Source organism: Cavia porcellus, unplaced genomic scaffold (assembly GCF_034190915.1).
Source record: "Cavia porcellus strain 051 isolate PalLab524CR breed Dunkin Hartley unplaced genomic scaffold, mCavPor4.1 scaffold_12, whole genome shotgun sequence".
Classification (NCBI taxonomy): domain Eukaryota; kingdom Metazoa; phylum Chordata; class Mammalia; order Rodentia; family Caviidae; genus Cavia; species Cavia porcellus.
This window is the reverse complement of record NW_026947495.1, coordinates 33,603,146-33,624,487: the sequence shown is the minus strand read 5'-3', so window position 1 is coordinate 33,624,487 and position 21,342 is coordinate 33,603,146. Positions and strand designations below refer to the sequence as shown.

General features: G+C 37.2%; 1 protein-coding gene across 2 annotated transcripts in view; it reads right to left on the bottom strand.

The window, feature by feature from the left end:
• The window catches only part of Arhgap15 (Rho GTPase activating protein 15), a 591,921-nt gene that overhangs the window by 225,027 nt on the left and 345,552 nt on the right, over positions 1-21,342 (bottom strand). The window lies entirely within an intron of this gene.

Sequence of the window (21,342 nt, the reverse complement as noted above, 5' to 3'; positions counted from 1 at the left end):
TGGGCCCGGAGTAAGAAAGCTGACACCTTATCATCGATTAGGCAGAGATGACTGAGTAAATCATAGCCTCTCTGGGGCTTAACTTTGTTATCTATAAAATAATGATGAGGAATTAAGGTAATTTCTAACTGATAATTAATCTTGGTCTTTGGTGTGAAATGTTTTTAAAGTTTCTCAGTGGTCATCAAAATTATGATTTTATAAGTACATTTAGGACATTTATTCTGCAGCATCTGAAGAAGCCAGTTGCAGAAGTACTTTGCAATTGATTGTTTTATATTCCTCCTGTTTTGAATGCCCTTCCTTACCTCTAATCTAAGTATCACCTTTCTGTTAGTCTCAGCTTGGTCCCACTTTCTCCACAAACTCCTTCCTTGTTATCTCAGCTTTTCAACCCCTACAACATAGATTTGTAGGAATACCACTTTCTTAGGATGTTCATGGGTCATACAGGAAAAACAGCCTACAACACAATGGCTTAGCAATGTCAGATTAAGCACACTTAAAAACAGGTTTTCTTAAAATTTTGTTGCTGTTGTTTTTACAGCCTGTGATATGCTAGTGCACACTGTGAATTTCTGTGATGGAGTAGAGAGTGCATTTTTTTCTCAGAAATTTGCATAAGGTCCTTTTCTTTCAGAGAGCATCTCTCTGGCCTAATATATCCCAGAACACATGATGTGAGATTGTGGCCAATCTCTCTCATTTGGAACTTGATTTATGTTACTTTCCATTGTGTACTTACATTTATAATATACGGAATATGTTCTCTTGAGGCAGATTCTGAGTGCCTACCTACCTTGTCTACACATTCTTATAGTTACCAACACTTAGTGCTGTTTCTGGACCACAGCACACACACATAGATTTAGAAGAATTATGACAAAATAATGTCCACCATTAAATGTACCATTTTAACCATTTTGTGAGCAGTTTGGCAGCAGGATATATAATCACAATATTCACCATCACTCATTTCACCATCGTCTGTTTCAAGAACCTTTTCAGGACCACTGATATTTACTGCTGACAATGAAATTAATATGGACCGAGTCAAGGACATCCTATTTTGATGAGAACAAAATCAAAGTACCTACTGTAACTTACAGAATTATACATGCTCTGACCTCTACTAACTCACTGATTTCATTTGCATCCTTTCTCCCTGGTTCCAAATTTGCACGGAGAACTACTGCCCTGGTTGGTCATTTCTGCCAACCACACATGTGCCGGGACACCTTATCACTGGGGCTTTCCCACTCACCTTTTAAAAAGTAATGTCAACCAATAGCATTGTCTATTGCTCTCCTTGCTTTACTTTTCTATGAGTTCCTAGCTGCACTAGACATGGTAGACAGATGTGTTCATGGCTTAGTTGTTTCTCTAGCTTAGAATACAGAAGCCAGGAGAGGACAGACTATTCATATTTCCTTCCTAGATCCCTATGTCGTAGACAGGTAATAGTTACCACATGATGAAAGCTTGATAAACATTTGATAGATGGATTATCTTAACTCATGAATTTTTAAATATATATTTATAAATGAGGCAAAAATGGAGCATAACATAGCAGAATGTAAATGGCGATAATGAAGATGAAATATCATAAGCATTCTAGGAAGCGGTGATTTTCAACCATTTTGGGGAAAATTTTAGTGTAGTGAATTGGTAACAACTAAGCATGGAAAAAGAAACTAAGGCTAATGCACTATAGACAACACACTCCACTATGAAAATTTACATTTTCATTCAAAATATAGACGATAAACTCAAAGCAACAAATATAGTATAAAAATTGAAATTTGCTTTAAATACTTGGTCATATAATGAAGGTGTGTTCCAATAGTGAGTGACTCTATCAGAAAAAGTAACATAAAATACTTTATAGGAAAATAGTAACCCTGAACTTCAGATCAAATGATTAAATTGACTAGAGATTATAGTCAGGAAGAATTGCTACAAAACAAACATCTTATTAATGGACTTCAGAAATAAAGTCAATATCGAAAATGCTTATTGAGTATTCTCTCTCTTCAAAGTAATGATTCAGGCATATCAGGTTGCAAAATACATCAAGATGTTTCTAATTTCACAGGGGCTAAAGGAATTGATCAAAAAAATACAAAATAACCTAGCAAGTGGTACACAAGGTAATGGATGCTAAAAGAGACATTCTTTTGTGGAGGGATTAGGTCTTTCCATTCCACTTAGTGCAGATGTGGGGAGAGAGAGAAGCTGAGAAGACAGAAGAGGAGGATGAAGAGCAAGAGGGAGACAGAAAGTCTGTGGAATGAAGAAGGTCTTTTAAGAAAACTAGATTCTTCAGTGGCATGAATATTAAATTTTGCAGAGAATTTTATTTTATTTCTCATGGGAGTATAGAAGAAGAGACAAGGGCATTTCCTCTTTTATTTACTCAGTTATTTGAAAATAATATGCAGAATATCTGTTGTGTAATATAAACATAATATTATTGGGCACTAGTGGTGAAACATACAAGATTCATTCCTTATCCTCCAAAACATTCTTGTTGGGAGGGCTCAGAGTTTCAGTAAATGGACAAGCAGACCTAGTTATGGAAAATGCTATCCGTGGGAAGCACAGACATAATGTGCTGGCGTCATCAGCACACCTTGTGTGTCCATGGGAGATGCCTCCTAGAGGGACTAAGTCCTTAGGAATGAGCAGGACTTGACTGGACTGGCAAAGACTAAGGTGGACACAGGCATTTTGGAAAGATGGAGGAGACACACGTCAGCATGGGAGAATGATAGAACAGATGGTGCGTTAAGGGAAACATTCTCTCCTCGCTTAGAGAAATATTGATGATTTAAGATTTAAAAGTTGACAAAGACTGTGCTATGAAGTGTGTTACCTTTTATCAAATAGGCTAAGCTATCTGAAAGTGTGTAGACATCATTGATTTCCTGCAAACAATGCATTCCTCTACCAGCTTCTTTCTCGTTAGAATTCATCATAAGCAGAACCTGGAAACGATCTCTATTGACTTCTGCCTCTCTTATATCTCCAGGTGATTACACATGCTAGTCAATGAAATGTAAAGGAAATAAGTTGAAAAGCTACAGTGTGTTTTTCCTTGGGAAAAAAAAAAACCTGAAAGGAATATAAACACAGCCCTTATTTTTTACTTTTCTTCCAACTTTGAATATCACCTTCTAATGATGTGATGCTTTGAGTTATGGTAGCAATCTTGCCACCATGAGACCAGCTTGAGGATAAAAGCTAACTTGATAACACAACAACAACAAACAAACAACAACAAACCTGACTTCAACTAACCATAAAACACTTTCTTTAATTTTCTTGTTGTAAGATATAAATCATTATTAACTTGGTTTCCATTGTAAGCAAACAAAAATATCCTTACAAATAAGGTGTGGTATTAGGAAGTTGCTATGGTTTTTAACTGAAATGTGTATAATAATCACAGTTTGTCTGAAGTTTAAGTTTAGTTGGTAAAGTTTGTAAAGAAAATGGGAGGGAACAAAAAGAGTGAGAAGGACTAAGCACTAAGAGATTAAAGAGGCAGCAGGATCACCTAAGAGTACGCTGTGAATCAGGATCCTTGTTAGAATTATCACAACTTTTCCTTCTAATTTCGATCTATACAATCAGCTCCTTGCATTTAATCAGGTGGTACCGCTTTTTTAGGGCAGGCAGCATTTATTTCTCCCATCTCATTGATACTGGGCTTGACCCTGTGACTTGCCTGGGCTGATTCAATGCCAGTGAAGATGTGTCCATTACAAACTGAGCTAAGAAGCACAGTGGATTTCGACTCCCCTTCTTGCCTCTCTGCTAGAGCTAAAAGAAGATACCCCTGAGAAGCTACCATCCCTTCAGGTTGGCTCCAGAATAGATAGATCTGGCCAAAAATGAAGCTAATTCTTAGTGAAAAGCTCAGGCAGGCCTGCAGTTGAATCAGAGTTGCCCAGGAAATCCTGTCCTGTGTCACCTGATCCACAGAAACACCAAAGATAAACCTTTCTTGTTATTTCATGGAAGTTATTCTCGTTTTAGTTGTATAGCAGTAGCGCATGAATAGAGGGGGAAAAGGGTATTTGGGTTTTGGAGAAGGTTGAAGGTTATCTTGAGCTATGCTGTGAGAATGAAAAAAAGGAATGGCAAGACATAGAAAACAAATCTGGAGAGAAAATTACATTAAGAAAAAAATTCTAAATTTCCAAGAATGTAGAGTTATACTCTTAACTTTCATTTAATCTTAAGGAAGTATCCCAAAGGAAGTTATTTACATCTAAAAATTAAAAGTTTTGGGCTTACCAAATATTAAGCCACTTGTTATCTTGTGTTTTTCTAGATCAATTCAACTCCATCCAATTTAATTTAGTGAATATTTAGTGAGCACTTACCATATGATGGAGCTTGTAAAAACTGAAATGACTGCCTCATGCAATAACTGTAAGCAAGACACTGCACAACAGCCTGAAATGCCCACCTTGTAGCATATAATATCTTTTTCAGTTTAGGGGAAGAAAACAGTCACAGCAAAATTTGGCCAGTACCACTGCAGCATGAAACTGAAGATTTATTGTGCATTTTCACTAAGACATGAATGGTTCAAGTACATAGACACTCCCATATGTATTATGGATTTATATCCCGATAAACCCATTGTAACACAGAGATATTGTGAGTACAAATGTATTTAATGCACAGGTCCTGCTGAACACCATGGCTTAGCAACCTAGCACACTATCACGTACGAGCCATTTAGTCTCAGGATTGTGTGGCTGACTAGGAGTTGCCTCACTGGGCTGCCCAGAGTCCCAGTAAAGTATCACATACCACATAGCCTAGAAAAGATCAAAATACAAACTCTTGGGTACTGCTTTCACTGAATTCAAATTGGTTTTGAACCATTACAAAATTTTAAAAATGTTGAATTGAACCATCAGGAATGAGAGAGCAACTGTGTATTCTAACATATTTAGTTTTCACACCAATCCCCAAAGGTTTGGTGGTAGATAATATAATCATCTTTATTTAACACAAGAAAAAACTGGGTTAGGGTTAGGGTTAGGGTTAGGGTTAGGTCACAGAGCATTAGGTGGTGTGTGGGGGTTGGTGCGTTTCAAACTAAGACAATGAACTTGAAATGCCAAGAAGGGTGATCTGGCGGGATTTCATAGGTGCATGCCGGAAGTAGGACAACCCAGTAGGCAAAGGTGCCACTCAAATTTCTTTCGTTGAAGAAGACAAATACAGCAACCTAAAGGTTGGAGGACAGAGATTGGAATTTAGAGACTAAGATAAGCATCTCAGATGCCGCAGAAGGTTGATGGGAGATCATGTGAAAAATGACCCTCGGATTTGGGAAGTTACTAGGATACGGAGGTCATAAGGAACATGGTTTTAGCAGAAGAATGAAACTGAAAAGCATAAGGTTATGGTCAAGTTTTGAAAAGTAGATAAGACAAAAAAAAAACAGCAAGTAGACTTCTCTTTTAAACACTTTGACATTGAAAAGGATAAGGCATACAGATTAATTAGATATGAGGACACATAAGACTTGGAAGAATCTTGACTAGGGTATGTAGGAGAGAATTCAGATGCCATATATTTTTGATTGCTAGGAGGGTGCTGGGGAGGAGGTGCAGTTTAGGCTGTTTTGGATGGGTATGTTGCCAAAAGTGGGGAGGAGCATTACTGCCACTTACTGGGCAGACCATGAAAGTGCAGGCAGGCAGTCCCTTACAAAGACAAGCTATCTATCTTCCCCTATTACACAGTGCTTTTGAGAGAAAAGACCCTAAATATACTGAGATTCACTACAGGAGGGATGTTTGGTCTTTCTAGTTACCAGTACTTATATAGTTTCTTAAAACTTTCTGGATTCACCCAGGAAGGTGTGACTGTGGAGTAGAGAGTTGAGCCACACACAGGACTCTAACTGAATCGAAACCGGTCATGTGGCCAAAGCTGGATTAATGCAGTGCTCCCTCCAAGAAGCTTCGGTTTTGGGTATTGAGGGATTGGGGTGATCATCTTACCCATTTGGGCTGTAAATCTGTCTTGATTTTGCCACTGGGGACTGACTGGGAAAACCATTTGAGGAAATGGTTCTGTTCAATGAGCGAGTGGACGCGGAAACCAACTTGAAGAGGAGCAGATGGAGCAGATATCCTCAGCTCCCGACATACCAACGAATACCTAATTCCATTCTTGGTTTATCTTCACCATAGCCCTTGAAATTCCTCTACTATAAGGTGCCATGAGGTCCTTTTCAACTGAAGTCTTTTTAAAATTGTTTTTGCAACCAAATGAAGTTGACTAGAACTTGAACACAACATTGGTCATGAGGTTTCAAGAGAAACATTACAATCACAAGAAAGGACTAGCATTGATAAAATGGTTCATGGTAATCATTTTCCAGAAGACAATGACTGAGATTATGGTAGACATCACTGGTTTTTCCCTCCCTGTATCTTTCCATCTTCTGAAACAAACAAACAAACAACAACAACAACAACAACAACAACAAACAAGAAAAGAACAAGTACAAGAGCAAGAACAACAAAACCACAAACTGTGCTTACCTTGAGGACATATAATGTCTAATTTTGCTGCCATTTATTTTAGGTAATAATCCCTACCACCTCCAGCACCAGGAATTAGCTTCCTCTTCTTGGCCACTTACCCCAAGTGGCTTCTATCAGGTGAATTCTAAGACTTTTTCTTATGCTACTGGGAAATAGGAGCCTTCTTGCTATTGCAGATACTGAACTATGAAGATGAGAATCTCAGTTTCTAGAAAACATGTTTTCACCTCTGGAAAGACACACCAGACAACTGAGCCACCAGAGTGGAGAGCAGCTGGATGATGAGAGACGGGACTCCATAGCACTCAGAGTCCTTGAGCCTGTCACGCCTGAAGCTATCTTTAACTCTTGGACTTTTTAATTAGGAAACTGAGTAAATTCCAGTCTTTTGTAGTTGACACCAGTTTCCATCAATTGCAATGGAAAGAATCTTGACTACAACAGATTTCAATATAAATTGATAAGTTAAAGAACCAAGAAGAACTGGTGATGCACAAGATATAGCATCATAACACTAAAACGTGCTAACTACAAAAGTAAACTGTAGAGATTTAGTTAAAATGCCTTGGGATTATAGATTTGCCAATTTCCAGTTGCCAAACTCTGACAGTGTACAGAGTTTGATGTAAGAAAAAGGACCATTGCATTATAGGAATGTGTTTGAAACAAAATCAGCCTCTCTCTCTCTCTCTCTCTCTCTCTCTCTCTCTCTCTCTCTCACACACACACACACACACACACACACACACACACACACATATATATAGACTTGAACTCACTATGTAGCCCAGGCTGATCTTGAACTTATAGCTCTTTCTGCTTCAGCTTCTCAAGTGCTAGGATTACAGGGGTGCACCACCACACTATTTTAAAATAGTTTAGATACTATGAGGGAGGGATAAAGAACTTTATTTCTTTGGCAAGTATTAATGAAGCAGCTTTGCCCCTGAAATTCCATGCCTGCCATCTTGACAAAACATTAAAGATTATTTCTATTTTCCTCTTCCTATGTACTCCAAAGGGAGCATCCCAGAACCCTCAGCTCCGAACTCCCTACTTACATTCTTGTCTGTGGGATCACTAGTAATTTTTTCTTCCTCCCATAAAAACTTTTTTTTTTTAAATTTAGAAAATACCTCTTGCTAGCAGTGCCAATATTTTTGGAATCCTACAAGCTCTTACGGCCTTGGCAAGTGTGATCGTTACATCTTTGTTCCACCATTTTAGTACTTATTCCAGGGGTGGCAGGCAACACATTGGCTGGAGAAAATCCATTTTCTCAATTTTTCTTTGAAAGCATCTTTTGGTGAGAAAAATAAATACACCTTCCACATAACTACACTTATAAATCATGTTGTTTACATAATGAATTAGAGTTTAAGTAGAGAATGGTGGTTCTTAATCTTTAGGCTCTCAAACTTTTGACCGATTTAGTTAGTTCATCAGCATAACCAGGTTAAGTCTCCCAGATTACAAATTAGCTTCATTCTCCCTCATCACTGCTATATACTTTTGACAAATTATGGAGAGAACACCCAGTAATGGGATCTTTGTCAGTTAGATTTCAAATGAATCAAAACTACGAGGAAAACTACTCAATAGAGGCAGTTAAATGTTCAAATAATGTGACGGTGTGATCATCATTTACCCAGGAGACACTCTCCACATGTTTTTCAAAATGATGTTATTCTGCTTGCAGGAGAGAGGACCATTGCAGCTAGTATAGTAAATTATAAAAGGGAAAAACAAAGCATCCAGGACTACACATACATGAGACATACACAGCAAGCTGAAAACAAAACAGCAAGCCAGACTGCTCAGCTACACAAACAAGTCAGGCAGTTCCCTTAGTAATGAGGTATATTGGTTAAGGTTTTTGGCTGCAGGCAACAGAAAAACACAGCCACACTGTGGCTATATTAAGCAATGGAAGGTCTATCTGATTGCTATTGAAGGGTGGAGATGGGAAGGAACTCGATGAATTTACTATAGGTTGGGATCAGTCTTTCTGATGTTGAGAAATTAAGATGCACTGAATAGCCACAAAATAGGGAGCAGAAGAAACATCAAGTGTCTTGGGTACTTTAAGAGTTAGGTCAGGGTACTAATTTCATTGTCAACACCATGCCAGCACAGAGATGGTGATTTCTACTTATCAATTGCTCAAGATTGAAAGTTCCTGTAAAATTGGCCCACTGATTGATATTATGTCACACCAAATGTGTAGAGATAGGACAAAATAAGCACCATATTGCTTTCATAGTAAGAAGCATTCTCTTGAAATTTATTTTCTCTATGAAAATTCTACACACATAGATACATCCTGTCTTAGTAGGTTGCTATCAGGAAGAGGCAGTAGATAGTTTGCAAATTAAAAACAATATTCTTTCGACAGTGTAACTGAATTCATCCTTTTATTTTAAAGTATACATGGCAACTTGTTCTCTTCTTTTGACAGTAGATTTTCAGGTCACAACTTGCAGGCTGCATGTCAAAGAATGTTTGACCTCTCATCTTTTGCCTTTTCTTCAATTCTATTCATATGACTTCATCTTCATCTCATTTAAAAGTCAAATTATGACCTACAATCACAGAGTTTCTCAAAACTTTTTGAGATTATCTGAATGAATGTTTTAGGGAAGCAGTATAGTCTATAGGCTAGCTTATATGTTTGAAGTGAGATATAGACACACACTTAGTGCTAGGATATTGCTGTGTTTATTATACTGTAAGTGTGTCAGAAGATGTGTTGTGCATGATCTTATATCCATAAGACATACCCTCAGGGATCTTATTAAAAATATCAGCTACTGCTTCTTAAATTTAGATATAAAAACAAGGCTGATTCTCTGCTAAACCTCCACTCTATCATGGAAGTAAACCTCTCGTATTGCCCTTTTAGTCCTGATTCTTTTCTATAAAAGGGAACTGTAAGGAAAAGCTTAATTACTTAACTTTTAGTAGTTTGGAATCTACATAAAGATAAGGTATCAAATATATACGCTTCTGTGTGTAGTTTTCTCCCACGTGTTTATTCATATTTTGCCTCTCACCAAACCTAACAACCCTAAAGGTTCTGGCATGTAAAGACAGTCTACTGTTGGAAGATGGTTCTAGAGAAGATTTGCCTAAATGATATGAAGAAAGATTTCCCAACAAGGAAGATGAGTTTCTGCAGCTTCCACTAGAAGGACACACAGTTGGCCACAAAGAAAGCATCCATTTGACCACAGCAGCCCAGAAATGAATTTCAAGGATGGGCTAACTGCCACCCGGACTGAGTAACAGAGTTCTCCATAACCTATTGTTACTTTTTCTCTTTCTTGTCTTTCTACTAGAAGCCCTCACCAGTTGCTACCTTTCAGTTTTACGCTTGACACCCTTCTATGAAGTAAACCCTGACCCTTTCTTTTTACTTCTAAGCCCTCTTGGAAATAGATTTTAACTTAGATTTGTTTTGAGTAGTGAAATGAATATTTTGTTGAGTTTATAAAACATGAGGATATTTGTGACATAAATGAACAGGATTAAAACCAATAGGAATGAGAATGAAATTATTCTGTATTTGTCCGCTCGAGATCATAACACTCTCTCTTTCTGTCTCTGTCTCTCTCTTTCTCTTGCTCTCTGTCTCTCTCTCTCTCTTTCTCTCTCGCTCTCTCCCTTCTCTCTCATACACACACACACACACACACACACACACACACACCCCAGAATGGCAGAGAATGCTTGACCAAGTGAATTGTTCACCTATTCCATTTATTCCAAGAATGTTTTTCAAAGTCTCTTGGCATTCAGTAGAAGAAAAGACTCTATTTTCATGCAGCTTATATATGCAAATGAGAAAAACCACATAAACAAGGCATTCATATATAATATAAAATTAGATGGCAGTAAGTGTTAGGAAGAATAAACCAAGGCAGAAAGGTAGTGGGGTTGCCTGTGAAGGTGCCTCCTGAGCAATGGCATTTGGGCAGAGAGCATCTGAAGTGAAAGGCTGAGCCATGTAAATGCAGAGGGGAGAAGTGAGTACACAAACTTCAGGAAAGGCTGAACGCTTTAGAAGAAGGAGCAACAAGGCCTGTGTGTCTCCAGTGAGGAGAACAAAGGAAATATAGTTGAGGATGAAATTGAAAAGGTAGCCTGGAGCCAGTAAAAGGTAGGATGCAAATTGTAAGTCCCAGGAAGGACAGTAAATAATATTTAAAATATGTTTTTATTCTAAGGAATTGGAGATTATTGAACAGGAGAGTGACATGATTTGAACTACATATTTACATTGTCCTCCTATTTGCTGTGTGGAGATCAAGGGAGTTAAGGTGAGAAGCAGACAGGCCGGTCAGGGGGCTAGAGAAATATCCTACAAGATGGTGATGCTTGGCTAAGGATGGTAATAACGGAAATGACTAAAAGTGGTTGAATTTAGAATATATTTTTAGGCAGGATTTGCTGATGGAAGTGAAAGAGACAGAGTTAGAGTGGAGGGTGACTCCAGCTGGCACTTGCTTGTGGTATTTCCTGAAATAGAGAACACGTGGGAGCCGGGGAATCAAGGGTTGCACTGGGTAAATTTGAGATGTCTACCAGGCACCCAAGGAGATGTCAAATAGTTATTTGAATATGCAAGTCTGGAGTGTGAGGCTGACTTTTTAAGTTTGGAGAGCATCATCCTATAGATGCAGTTTGAAGCCATATGATTGGAATATTTCAGCTCTGGAATGTTTGAGGAGTAGCCAGTAGTCTGCAAATGAGGATGGAAAGAGAAATTAAGCTCAAGCGGTGGTGTTGGGAAGAAGATTAGGTCCCACAAAAAGAGAGGTCATTGGATTAAACCAACATAAGGAATAAGAAAGTGGAAATGAATTGCTATTCTATTATCTCTTAAATCTTTCATGGCTGGCTTTATTTCCTTCCTTTATCTTTCTAGGCAGTAACTTCACAGCAGAGTTGGTAGGAGAGAGTCTCTGGTCTGCCCGTTATAGGTCTCCCTTTAGAAAGATTTTAAAAATCATGACATTAGACCTTTGGATTAAAGAGAAGAGTGGACTGAACAAAGGAAAACAGGGGAGCTTCATAGCATCGGGGGCTGAGATGAAACAATTAAAATAAATAGAAAGTTACCAAGTAGAAGAAGTGAGAAAATAATATTCAAAGTGCAGGAGTTTTTATGTAGTAGGTTATAATAAAAATTTCACTTATATTTGTATGTATTTATTTATTATTTGCTTTCTAATTTCTTAATGAATACTTACATGAATGAATGACAGATTAAAAATAAATGAGAGATAAAAATTTAAAAGAGTGTGATTTCAACCAGGCTTTATGGTACACATTTATAATCCCGCCAAATTTGGAAACTGAGATTAGAGGACTGTGAATTCAAGGCCTGCTGGGGCAACATCATGAGATCCAATCTCAAACAAACAACAAAACAAGCAAATCTCAACTAGTGTTGTTTTTATTTTTAATTGAAATATTGGGAAATGATTGATTAGCATGAGGGAAATATCTTTTTGTTCAGTTTACTTTACATTTTGGATCATTACTATGGCAAAATTTTGTTTAGCAAAGACTAGCTGTATTGTGGGCTGAAGATACTTTATGTCTTTATTTGTTTGTTTTTACCTTATTTGAATTATGGACAGATGAGTAAAGAAATAGCAGGTGTGTTTATAAAATGGAAATAAGTCAAAGTTTGCTGACACCCCTCCATATTTGTGTGATTTTGTATCCTTTAAATACAATACCATCCATGGAATTTACTTATCAATCATGTAACTTAGTGTAATTAATCTGAATTTAAAATTTGTATCAATTATGTTGTCACTTACTTAACTAAAGAAAAGCTTTATAGAGGGGTTAATGCTACTGTGAAATCAGTAATTTTATTTTTGTTTGAATGACAAGTCTGAGGAGGACATTTGATACATAAAATTCAGGTAATTGAACTAATTCTAAATAAACTAATTTATCTTTTAAACCCAACTAATAGGAACTAAACCTGGAAATGTCATTTAGTGATTGTTGAGACTTGAAAGATTGTCTTTGGGTAGAGAAAGGGTAAAACTTTTAACTCACCACCAATTTAAACAAAATTAAGTAAAGAAGACTCTTTTTCCCAATATTTGTATAGATTTTTTAGGGTCCCAGGAGGTAAGAATTCAATTTATTTGCCTGGATGCATAGTTTAGTAAGAGAAGACTCAAATTTAGGTTGAGTTAAAATGCTTAATGGTTTCAAATATTACTTGTAATACATTAATATAACAGATTTGAATATCTGTAATGGAGCCTCTTTCATTTGGGTCTTAAGGGTGTTCTCAAAGTCACTAACGCTGAGTGCTAGGTGCAAGCTGAAGAACCTAGGAGAAAACTCTTTAGGTTAAAAGCACTTTCTCAGCCTCGGGTTAAAAGCTATTTCAGGATTCCGTTAAAGGCATTCTTTGGTCCTCAGCTTCAGCTAAAAAATGGCTTTGATGAAAAGTGCTTAGAGGCAGGTAAAGGATTTTATAATGCACCATACTCAGGCAGAGGGATCATGTGGTTCTACGGAGGCATCTGCCAGCTCTGTGGAGGTGTGGTGTAGCTCTGCTCTGGAATGCCCGCTCCCATGGGCTGCTCTGAGCAATGCGGTGTGCTGGTTATTCCATGCAAAGAAACTGAAAAACATTTCCAGGAATGTAATTGGAGAGAAAGGATTATGAGCCCAAATTAGTAGGAAGCGTGATGCACATTGCTTCCGAAAACATTTCTTTTTCTTTTGGGCTTCCAGTCAAGCATAGTGTGTATTTCTCAGTTTTTCAGGGCTTGGTATAGAAAGTGACAATGTGGTAACACTTCTAAAACACCTGAAACTTTCCACAAAACTGATTGAATAGGTAGCACATTGTAAGCCTCAGCTTTGTATTTTGAATGTTTTCTGGGTCCAGTACATATTCAGGGTATGCTACTTTTCCAGCTAGTAGGACCTCTTTGGCAGGGGGCATTAAGACAGAATAGAGCCCTTGAGCTGGATCTGCTGATTGAATTGGCAGAACAATGTTCTGTACTCTAAATGTCTTTTTGCGGGAGTTAATATTTGTTGGTTCAAGTCAGTTAGAACGAATCCCGAACTTGTGGAAGTCAATGAGACTTCTGAGAGATGACAAATGGTACAGCTACACCAGCCAACTCCCAGAGAGTAGAGGGATTCTGTGAGGAATATCTCAGATTGTGAGATTCAAAGTCTCAGAGGGTTTGCTTCAGATTCCTGAATGTTGTTTGGGCATGCAGATGGAATGGTGAAAAGATCAGTCTTTCTCTTTTTCTCTGCAGACTGAGTGATTCTGGGATGCAGTGGTAACCACTGGGATCGTAGCACTGTGGGCAAAGGGGAAGATCTGCAGCTGTGGGAGCTCTGGAGGGAGCTAAGAGGGAGTCAGCTGACTCTCAGAAGGTGCTGGCTACTTGGCTGTAGTGAGGTACTTTGGCGGGGGAGGCAATGTATAGACAGTAAAGTACTAAACAAGAAGAAACAAGGGAGAAGAATACAACAGGGAGGAAGACAGTCTTTGTCATAAGTGACACATTGCAGACACTTCATAAATAACCCAGGAGATCGTAGAAACAGAAAGGCTGTGTGGGACTATGCAAGAGGCAGCCAAAACTTACACCATTTATACCTCAAACCCAGAGCTGCTGGGGCTCTAGCCCCTGGGAATATATAAGAATTAAGTAAAATTAGTTTTCAATCACCAGCTCCACAACACAGCCTTCTACTATGTCTTTCTGATCATGTTCTAGGAAAGCCAAGTTTTATGTGGTTTTATTGATGCAAAATATTTCTTCCTAAGCAGCACTGAAGTGTGTGATTATGAAGACAAGGACTCCAATTTATATCTTTGTTGTGCCAGCAAGTTATCCTGTTGTATGCCACACAGTAAGTTTTAAATAAGTGCTTGCCAAATATATGAAAATGGATAGCAAGTATTTAGTGAATAACAAAGTAGCATTTGAAAAGTTTTCTATGCAGTTAGAAATGTACAAAACAATAGCTATAGAACTCTCTTATCAACAAACCCTCTACATTTGCCCAAGCCAGAGTTTCCTGGGTTTTCTTGTATTGTGGATCTCAAATGTCTCACATTTTTATCCATAGTGCAAAGGGTTTAACTCAAGACTTAGTCTAATGATGATAGAGTAACGGAAACATTAATCTTTCTCACACTTTTGCACTTGTAATTTCCCCAAAGTTGTGACCTGATAACTCCTTAAAGTATTAGTGACTTGGTATGTTATTTGTATTTCTATTAACTTTCTTACTCACTTCTTGAGGACCCTGTCTTCTGCAAGTATGTATCCTCATATAACACAGTGGTTTGACGAACACATGTCAGTAAACAATATGAATAACAATCAAAACTAAAGCATAAAGAAATGCAAGCATTATCTTCCCATTCAACATGGAGTAATGGCTAAAAAACACTATGAGCACAGTGATAGGCACATGGAATATTTTATGTGTTGACTCTATCTGTTTAATGTTGCAAAAATTGTACCATAATTTACTAGTTTTATAATTTTCAGAATATATTTCTTGCAAACTGGAGGCAGAATATCATGCAATATTAAAAGAAAAATTAGGAAAACAGCATAACAAGTAATACTATAGTTATTTTCTATATTAATCACTCTATGAAATGACAACAGTGCTATAAACTATTATGTGGAAAGCCTTAAGACAGGTAAATTCAATACTTTTCATAAACATAAAAAAAAAACCCAAAAAACAAATAAGTAGCAGAGTGAAAACTAGAGTTCACACCTACTTCAAAATTTAGTTGTTTCTAATGTTTCTGCAATACACCACAATTTACTGTTTTCCTAAATTAAAACACAAAACAAAACATGTCTTTCAAGGGGCAACAGTACTGCTCCTGTCTTTCCCCATCACTTTATTACCCCCGTGATTTGTTTCCTAGCTCAATGAGGAAAATATTTTTTCATGTATTTAATTAATTTCAAGTATATTTTAAACATGATTAGTTTTTATGCTTGGTATCAATTCCTCTCAAAACTGCTGCATATTTTCTTATGTTCTTTGTACTGAGACACAAGATTGGTTATATTGAAGGGAAATGTCACAGGTTCTGTCCCAGCAGAGGCTGCCTGGATTAGTCCTAACTTCCAGATGGCCTGACTGATTGACTCCTCCTAGCCTATCTCTAAAGAATGTCTAAGGTGTCCACAGCAGCTTCACCTGGACCTCCGGGAAACATCTACAACTGGATGTTCCTCTCAGCTTTTGGAAAGGTTTCTACTATAATCCCTGACTGTAGGGATGCATGACTTTGGGCTATCCTGGGAAAGCATTTTCCGCTCAGGTTTGATCCCCTTAATGTCATCCCCAGAATTCCTCAGATAATATGTCTCGTGTCTCCATTCTCCAGGGTACTATCTTCTTGGCTTGGATCAAGTAGGTCTATCATCCTTGCTTAACACTCTATCTGTCTTCTACCCCATCAGCTCCTTCTGAGCCCAAAGACATATTTACTTCTGTAGTGTCCCAGTTTGTGGACAAGTTTAGTGATTCCCCTCAATGTATCATCACACTTACAATACTTCTTCATGTCACGTGGCATCTTGAGTTGAATGTGACCTCAATCAGAGATCTGACTGTTTCTCTTTATATGTGAAACATTGTATTTTCAGCCAAAACTATTTTTGTTCAGGATTATTTACTTGTACTATAAATATATGATCATCCTTATTAAAGAGCCATGCATCGAATTGTGTGAATGAATGTAGAAAACTTATGGTAAGGCATTGGAAGGATCTGGCAGAGTGGGAACTCTGCTCTTAGAGCAACTGCTTAACCTTGCCTTTCTTTGTAAAGCATTTCTCACTTCTTCAACTGATAATTATGTGAACAGATTCATAACCAAAATAGGCTCTCACTTCCTCTTTTTGACATGTTAATTGTGTCTAAAAAAACATTAAATGAGTTCCTGTCAGATTCTTTACATAATATTGAATGGTCTCCTATGCTAATTATTTTTTTAAGGGAGACAAATTGTAACATGCTCAAGACCCCTGTGCACTTGAATTATGAAGTCACAAAAGATGTAAATAGTGTTTTGCTGTTCATTGAATGAATGGATGAGTTGGTGCAAATGCTGAGGGGGTCTGGGAGAGTGATGGCTTTTCTAATATTTAGATTATCTGGAATCTCAAGCTATTAAGATATCCTTAAGACACTGTTTCCCAACCATTTGCTTTCATATTTCTCAGCCTTTAGTTGTGTGATAGATTCCTTCATTGGAAGGTTAACTGAGGCCAGGCCCCTTCCGGCTCCCTCTTTTCTTCCTATGAATTTGAGTTCTAAGTTCAAAGGGACATGTTAGTGGTGATATATTCAAGTTAATGGCCCTCACATGTGTTTAACTTGGATGACATCTCCTTTAAAAATTTCCTCCTGTCTTAATATGAATAGATAAGAAAATCATTAAAAAATTGGAACACAGTTATTGAAATAGCATGAAGTCTCTATCTTTACATTATATTTCTAAGGCACATTTTATGGAAATGTTAATGTTTGTAGCAGATTCTAGGTAGCTGTCTGCACATGCTCTCTATCACAATGAAACACGAAACAATGGTTGTGTGCATCCCAGGAAGCCTTCAAGTTAGGCAATTTTAAGATTTGATCCAGGTTATAATCATGGGTAAAATTTAAACAATAAATATATAACAAATGTTATGATTATTCAGAGAATAATATTCATGATTATTTATGGTTGTTTTAAAATCACAGCATCACTTCAGATTTGACTTCTATATATGAACATACATCTATCGATAGCCATGAATATTACCTTCAAATATTCCTAAATCTCTTATTTCACTAATTACAATGAACACTAGGGAAGTATTTGCTACACATTTGCTGATATGTTAGAAAGCACAATGAGTCAGATTTTATTTTTAGAATGAAAATGTTAAATGGGTATATAATATCTGGATTTTTATTTTTCAGCAAATTCCACTCTATTTACATTATTATAGATTATTGTTCTCTATCAGTTAGCTTTGCAAAATGTTTCTAATATTTTTTAGTAAACTATCAAAAGTAAAATATTAGAGGCATTTGAAAACAGAAGTAGGCCAGAGTATTATATATGAAGGGCACTGAACTTTTGGAAAAACAGAAGTTAAAAAAGGCATGTATTATAAACAGATATTTCTTTTTTAAACTTTAAACTGCTCTGAATTCTTTACTGGCATTTTCCTTAAGCTACTATTAAAATGTGAAAGTACATTTTCATAAAACCTGTTTCATATAAAGTATAGCTGATTTTAGGAGGGGGAGAAAACTTTTCTTATTCCTCTTTTGTGAGTTTTTTTGGTGTGTGTGTGTGAGAAGAAAGTATTAAGAACAGCTTTTTAAATAATGAAAACAATAATAACTGTTCCCAGGAGAATAGGAAAGCAAAGAAGAGGCTTTGTTTGACTTATCTGTGATAAGGCACTTTTGAGCTTTGGTTTTTATGAGTTGAAGAAAGAGATGTACACAACACTCCAGTTCTTCTATTATGACAGTTTATGCTTCCTATACAGCTTATTTAACGCAAATGCCTGGGAAATAGACACAATTACCACCTTATGGAATGCTACTTAACTTTAAATGTTCCCTACAGATTAGAAACCCACTTCATCAGAATTTATCTCAATTTCTCAGGAATTATTTCTGCCCTAAGCTCCTGAATATTCTGTACAATTTTAAAATTTAACTGAAGATAGCTTAGAAATAATTATAATAGAAAAGGAAAGAGGAAAAGTCTCCCACACTACTGGAGTCTGTTCGCAAGAGTTCCTGTGAAAAAACTGTGTCCTATGCCTATGTACACTTTAATCAGTCACTTTCAGCTGTTATCAATTTAAAACCAATGAAACTCCCACACTGAGTCCATTTGAGCAGTCAATTTTAATATCTCGAGGCATCTGTAGTTATTCTGAATTGGCTGCAAAAGCAGAACTAACAAGTTAAGCTCTAACCATAAGTCGACATCAGGCTGGTAAACCATACATCAAACACAGACAGTTAGTCAATACTCCAGTATGAAAAACCAACTAGCATTTTTAAGAAGAGCAATATATTCATAATGTGTTTGGCAGTCTGGTTTGCATTTCTTCCTCAGTGGCTCTGCCTTTAACTTTCTAGTCAACATGATGGTTCTTCAGCTGGCAATGAACATATTTGAGGGAACACTGGTCAGTTTTTTGATTTGTGGGTAAGTGTTTTAATGAGAATAAGAGGGATGAGGGAATGTGCCTTTTGTGAATAAGAATTTAGAAAGTGTCATAAATTGTTGCTTTTTATGAGAAAACTCTTTCAGCCATATGTTCTGGATCTTTGAGCACAGTGCCTACTTCAAATACAATGTCACTGTCAGGCCATGTGTCTCGATTTTGTGTTTGGAAAAATATGGTGGCTCAAAAACCTCTCTCCCTTTCAGGAGTGACTCTATGACTGGGTTGCTGTCTCCCATAGAGGCAAGGAGACGATGAAGCAGGAAGAGTATTCAAGAGATCAAGGCAGTCATCACTTCAGTGAAAGCTTTTTCATATTTTGGGGCATGGGGGACCAAAGGGGTGTGTGGAATAAAGGGTGTTTATGACATATAGCTGCCTATTCCCAGAACTCTTTTATGTACTTTTATCTTCAAAAAGAAAGGACATATTAAAAGGAAATATGTAAGGAGGAGCAATTCTACATAACATTTATGTTTTCAGATCTGTTGCCCCAGAAAATGCTTTGATAAAACACACTTACGGCAACACAGTCAATTTCAAAGAAAAGCTGAGAGATACACCTCTTCATATTGGAATCTGACTACCATGCCCAGACAACCAATTGTGATAATCTAAATGCTGATGATACAGCCTCTTGCCTTCCCTCCCGCAGATATAAAAAGAAAATAAAGGAAAAACTCTTTGCAACATGGTAACATACAACGTGTTCATAATGATTAAACTCCAGGAACTGGTCAACTTGTTTCAGGCAAGGTCTTACTATGAAGTGTGGACTGGCCTGGAACTCTTGGGCTCAAGCAATCTTTGAGTAGCTGAGATCACAAGTGCACCCCACCAGTCCTGAGATTGGGGCTTGTTATTTTTAATAATAGTAATCAGATAAGTGTAATAAGCCAAAATGGGTTACTTTTATATTGAATAAAACTGATACAAATTTTTAGATTTTTAACTTTGGAAATTTATGAATCATTGTGTATTTATGTTGGGCATGAGTTTTAGGGTAAAAGATTTGTCAGCCAACCTTTGATCTTTTAGATTCAAAAGACACTCTTAATCTTAGGATATGTTAAGATGAAATGTTGGTATCAATACTTCTTTGCTCATGGCAATCTAACACATCTGTGAATGTGGTCCCAATGAGGAGACACTGGTTGTCATAGCACTGATATGTACTCTTAAGAGGCACTCTCAACAAACACATCCCGCTGTGAACTCCTAATTCCTACTCAAAACATCATTGAGGAAGCAATTGGACCTCATTTCTCAAAGACCATGGAAAACTCAACCTTTTCACTATATGTGAAGGATTTATCTCTATATTTGTCTAAGTGATTGATCTCCAAGTCAGGAAGAAACTCTTACTTGTCTCCCTGAATTATCCACCCCACCACAATGTGGAATCATTAACTAGCATGTTGTGCAGACAGTGGAAGCATAAAAATTACAAAGGAAAATGTCAACATCCAGGACCCGCTTTAGATACTGCTCTCAAGGCCCGTGGAGGCTCTGCGAAGCTAACAAGAATGAAGCTGAAGAATCTTTTGCCACCTGTGAAGCTGTGTTAGGAGTCATGAGGGAAGGATGCAGGATGAGGACACCTGCTAGAGAACAGCAAGCTATCAATAATAAATGCTAACCTTTGCCAAGGGGAATTCTTCCGAACACTGACAAGGACCCTGCATCTTTTTCTTTTCAGGTGGTTTCAGAGGAAAGATTTAGGTTGTGAGTAGAAGACTGAAACAGTCATGGGCCAACTGTCCAGAGGGCAACAGCTTTTGGACACCAGAATAAAATAGCACATTAGACCAATTTGTGATTATTTGCAAATGGCCAAGTAAATAACAGTTTGGAGAACATTATCTACTTTGCTGGTCCAGTGTTTGAAGTGGAGGTTTTGTACTGTTTCCTACAATCTGTACTCACACACGTACACACACACACACACACACACACACACACACACACACACACACAATTGAACATTTGACAAGCTTAGAGGGTTATATATAAATTTGCAGAATGAAACCAAGCCCAAGTCTTCGCTAATGCTTTGTTATTAATGCTATGAGATCTGTTTCTTCTTTTTTATTATTGCACCTTGACTGTTTTTAAACTGGAAGTTTCAATGCAACACTTTTCATTTGCACCAGAATTACATTCAACCATAGAACAGGTAAAAACTCTGGGCAGTCTTGTAAGGCTACATAGTCCATAGAATGAATTTAAAAAGCACTGATAAAGAAGGCAAGAAAAAGTGTGCTGACTAAAAACAAAATATTAACATTTTACATATATGGTTGGTAGAATTCTGAATGTATTGGGCAAACAATATATGTAAGTCATCATCTTAAATTATGATGCATTCTCACTAATATCTACATTAAAAAGATCTTTTGCCATAAGAAAATAAATTCTTGAAACATGGGGAAACCAATTTTTTATACTGGCTCACTTGTTTTCCCCTTACCTAG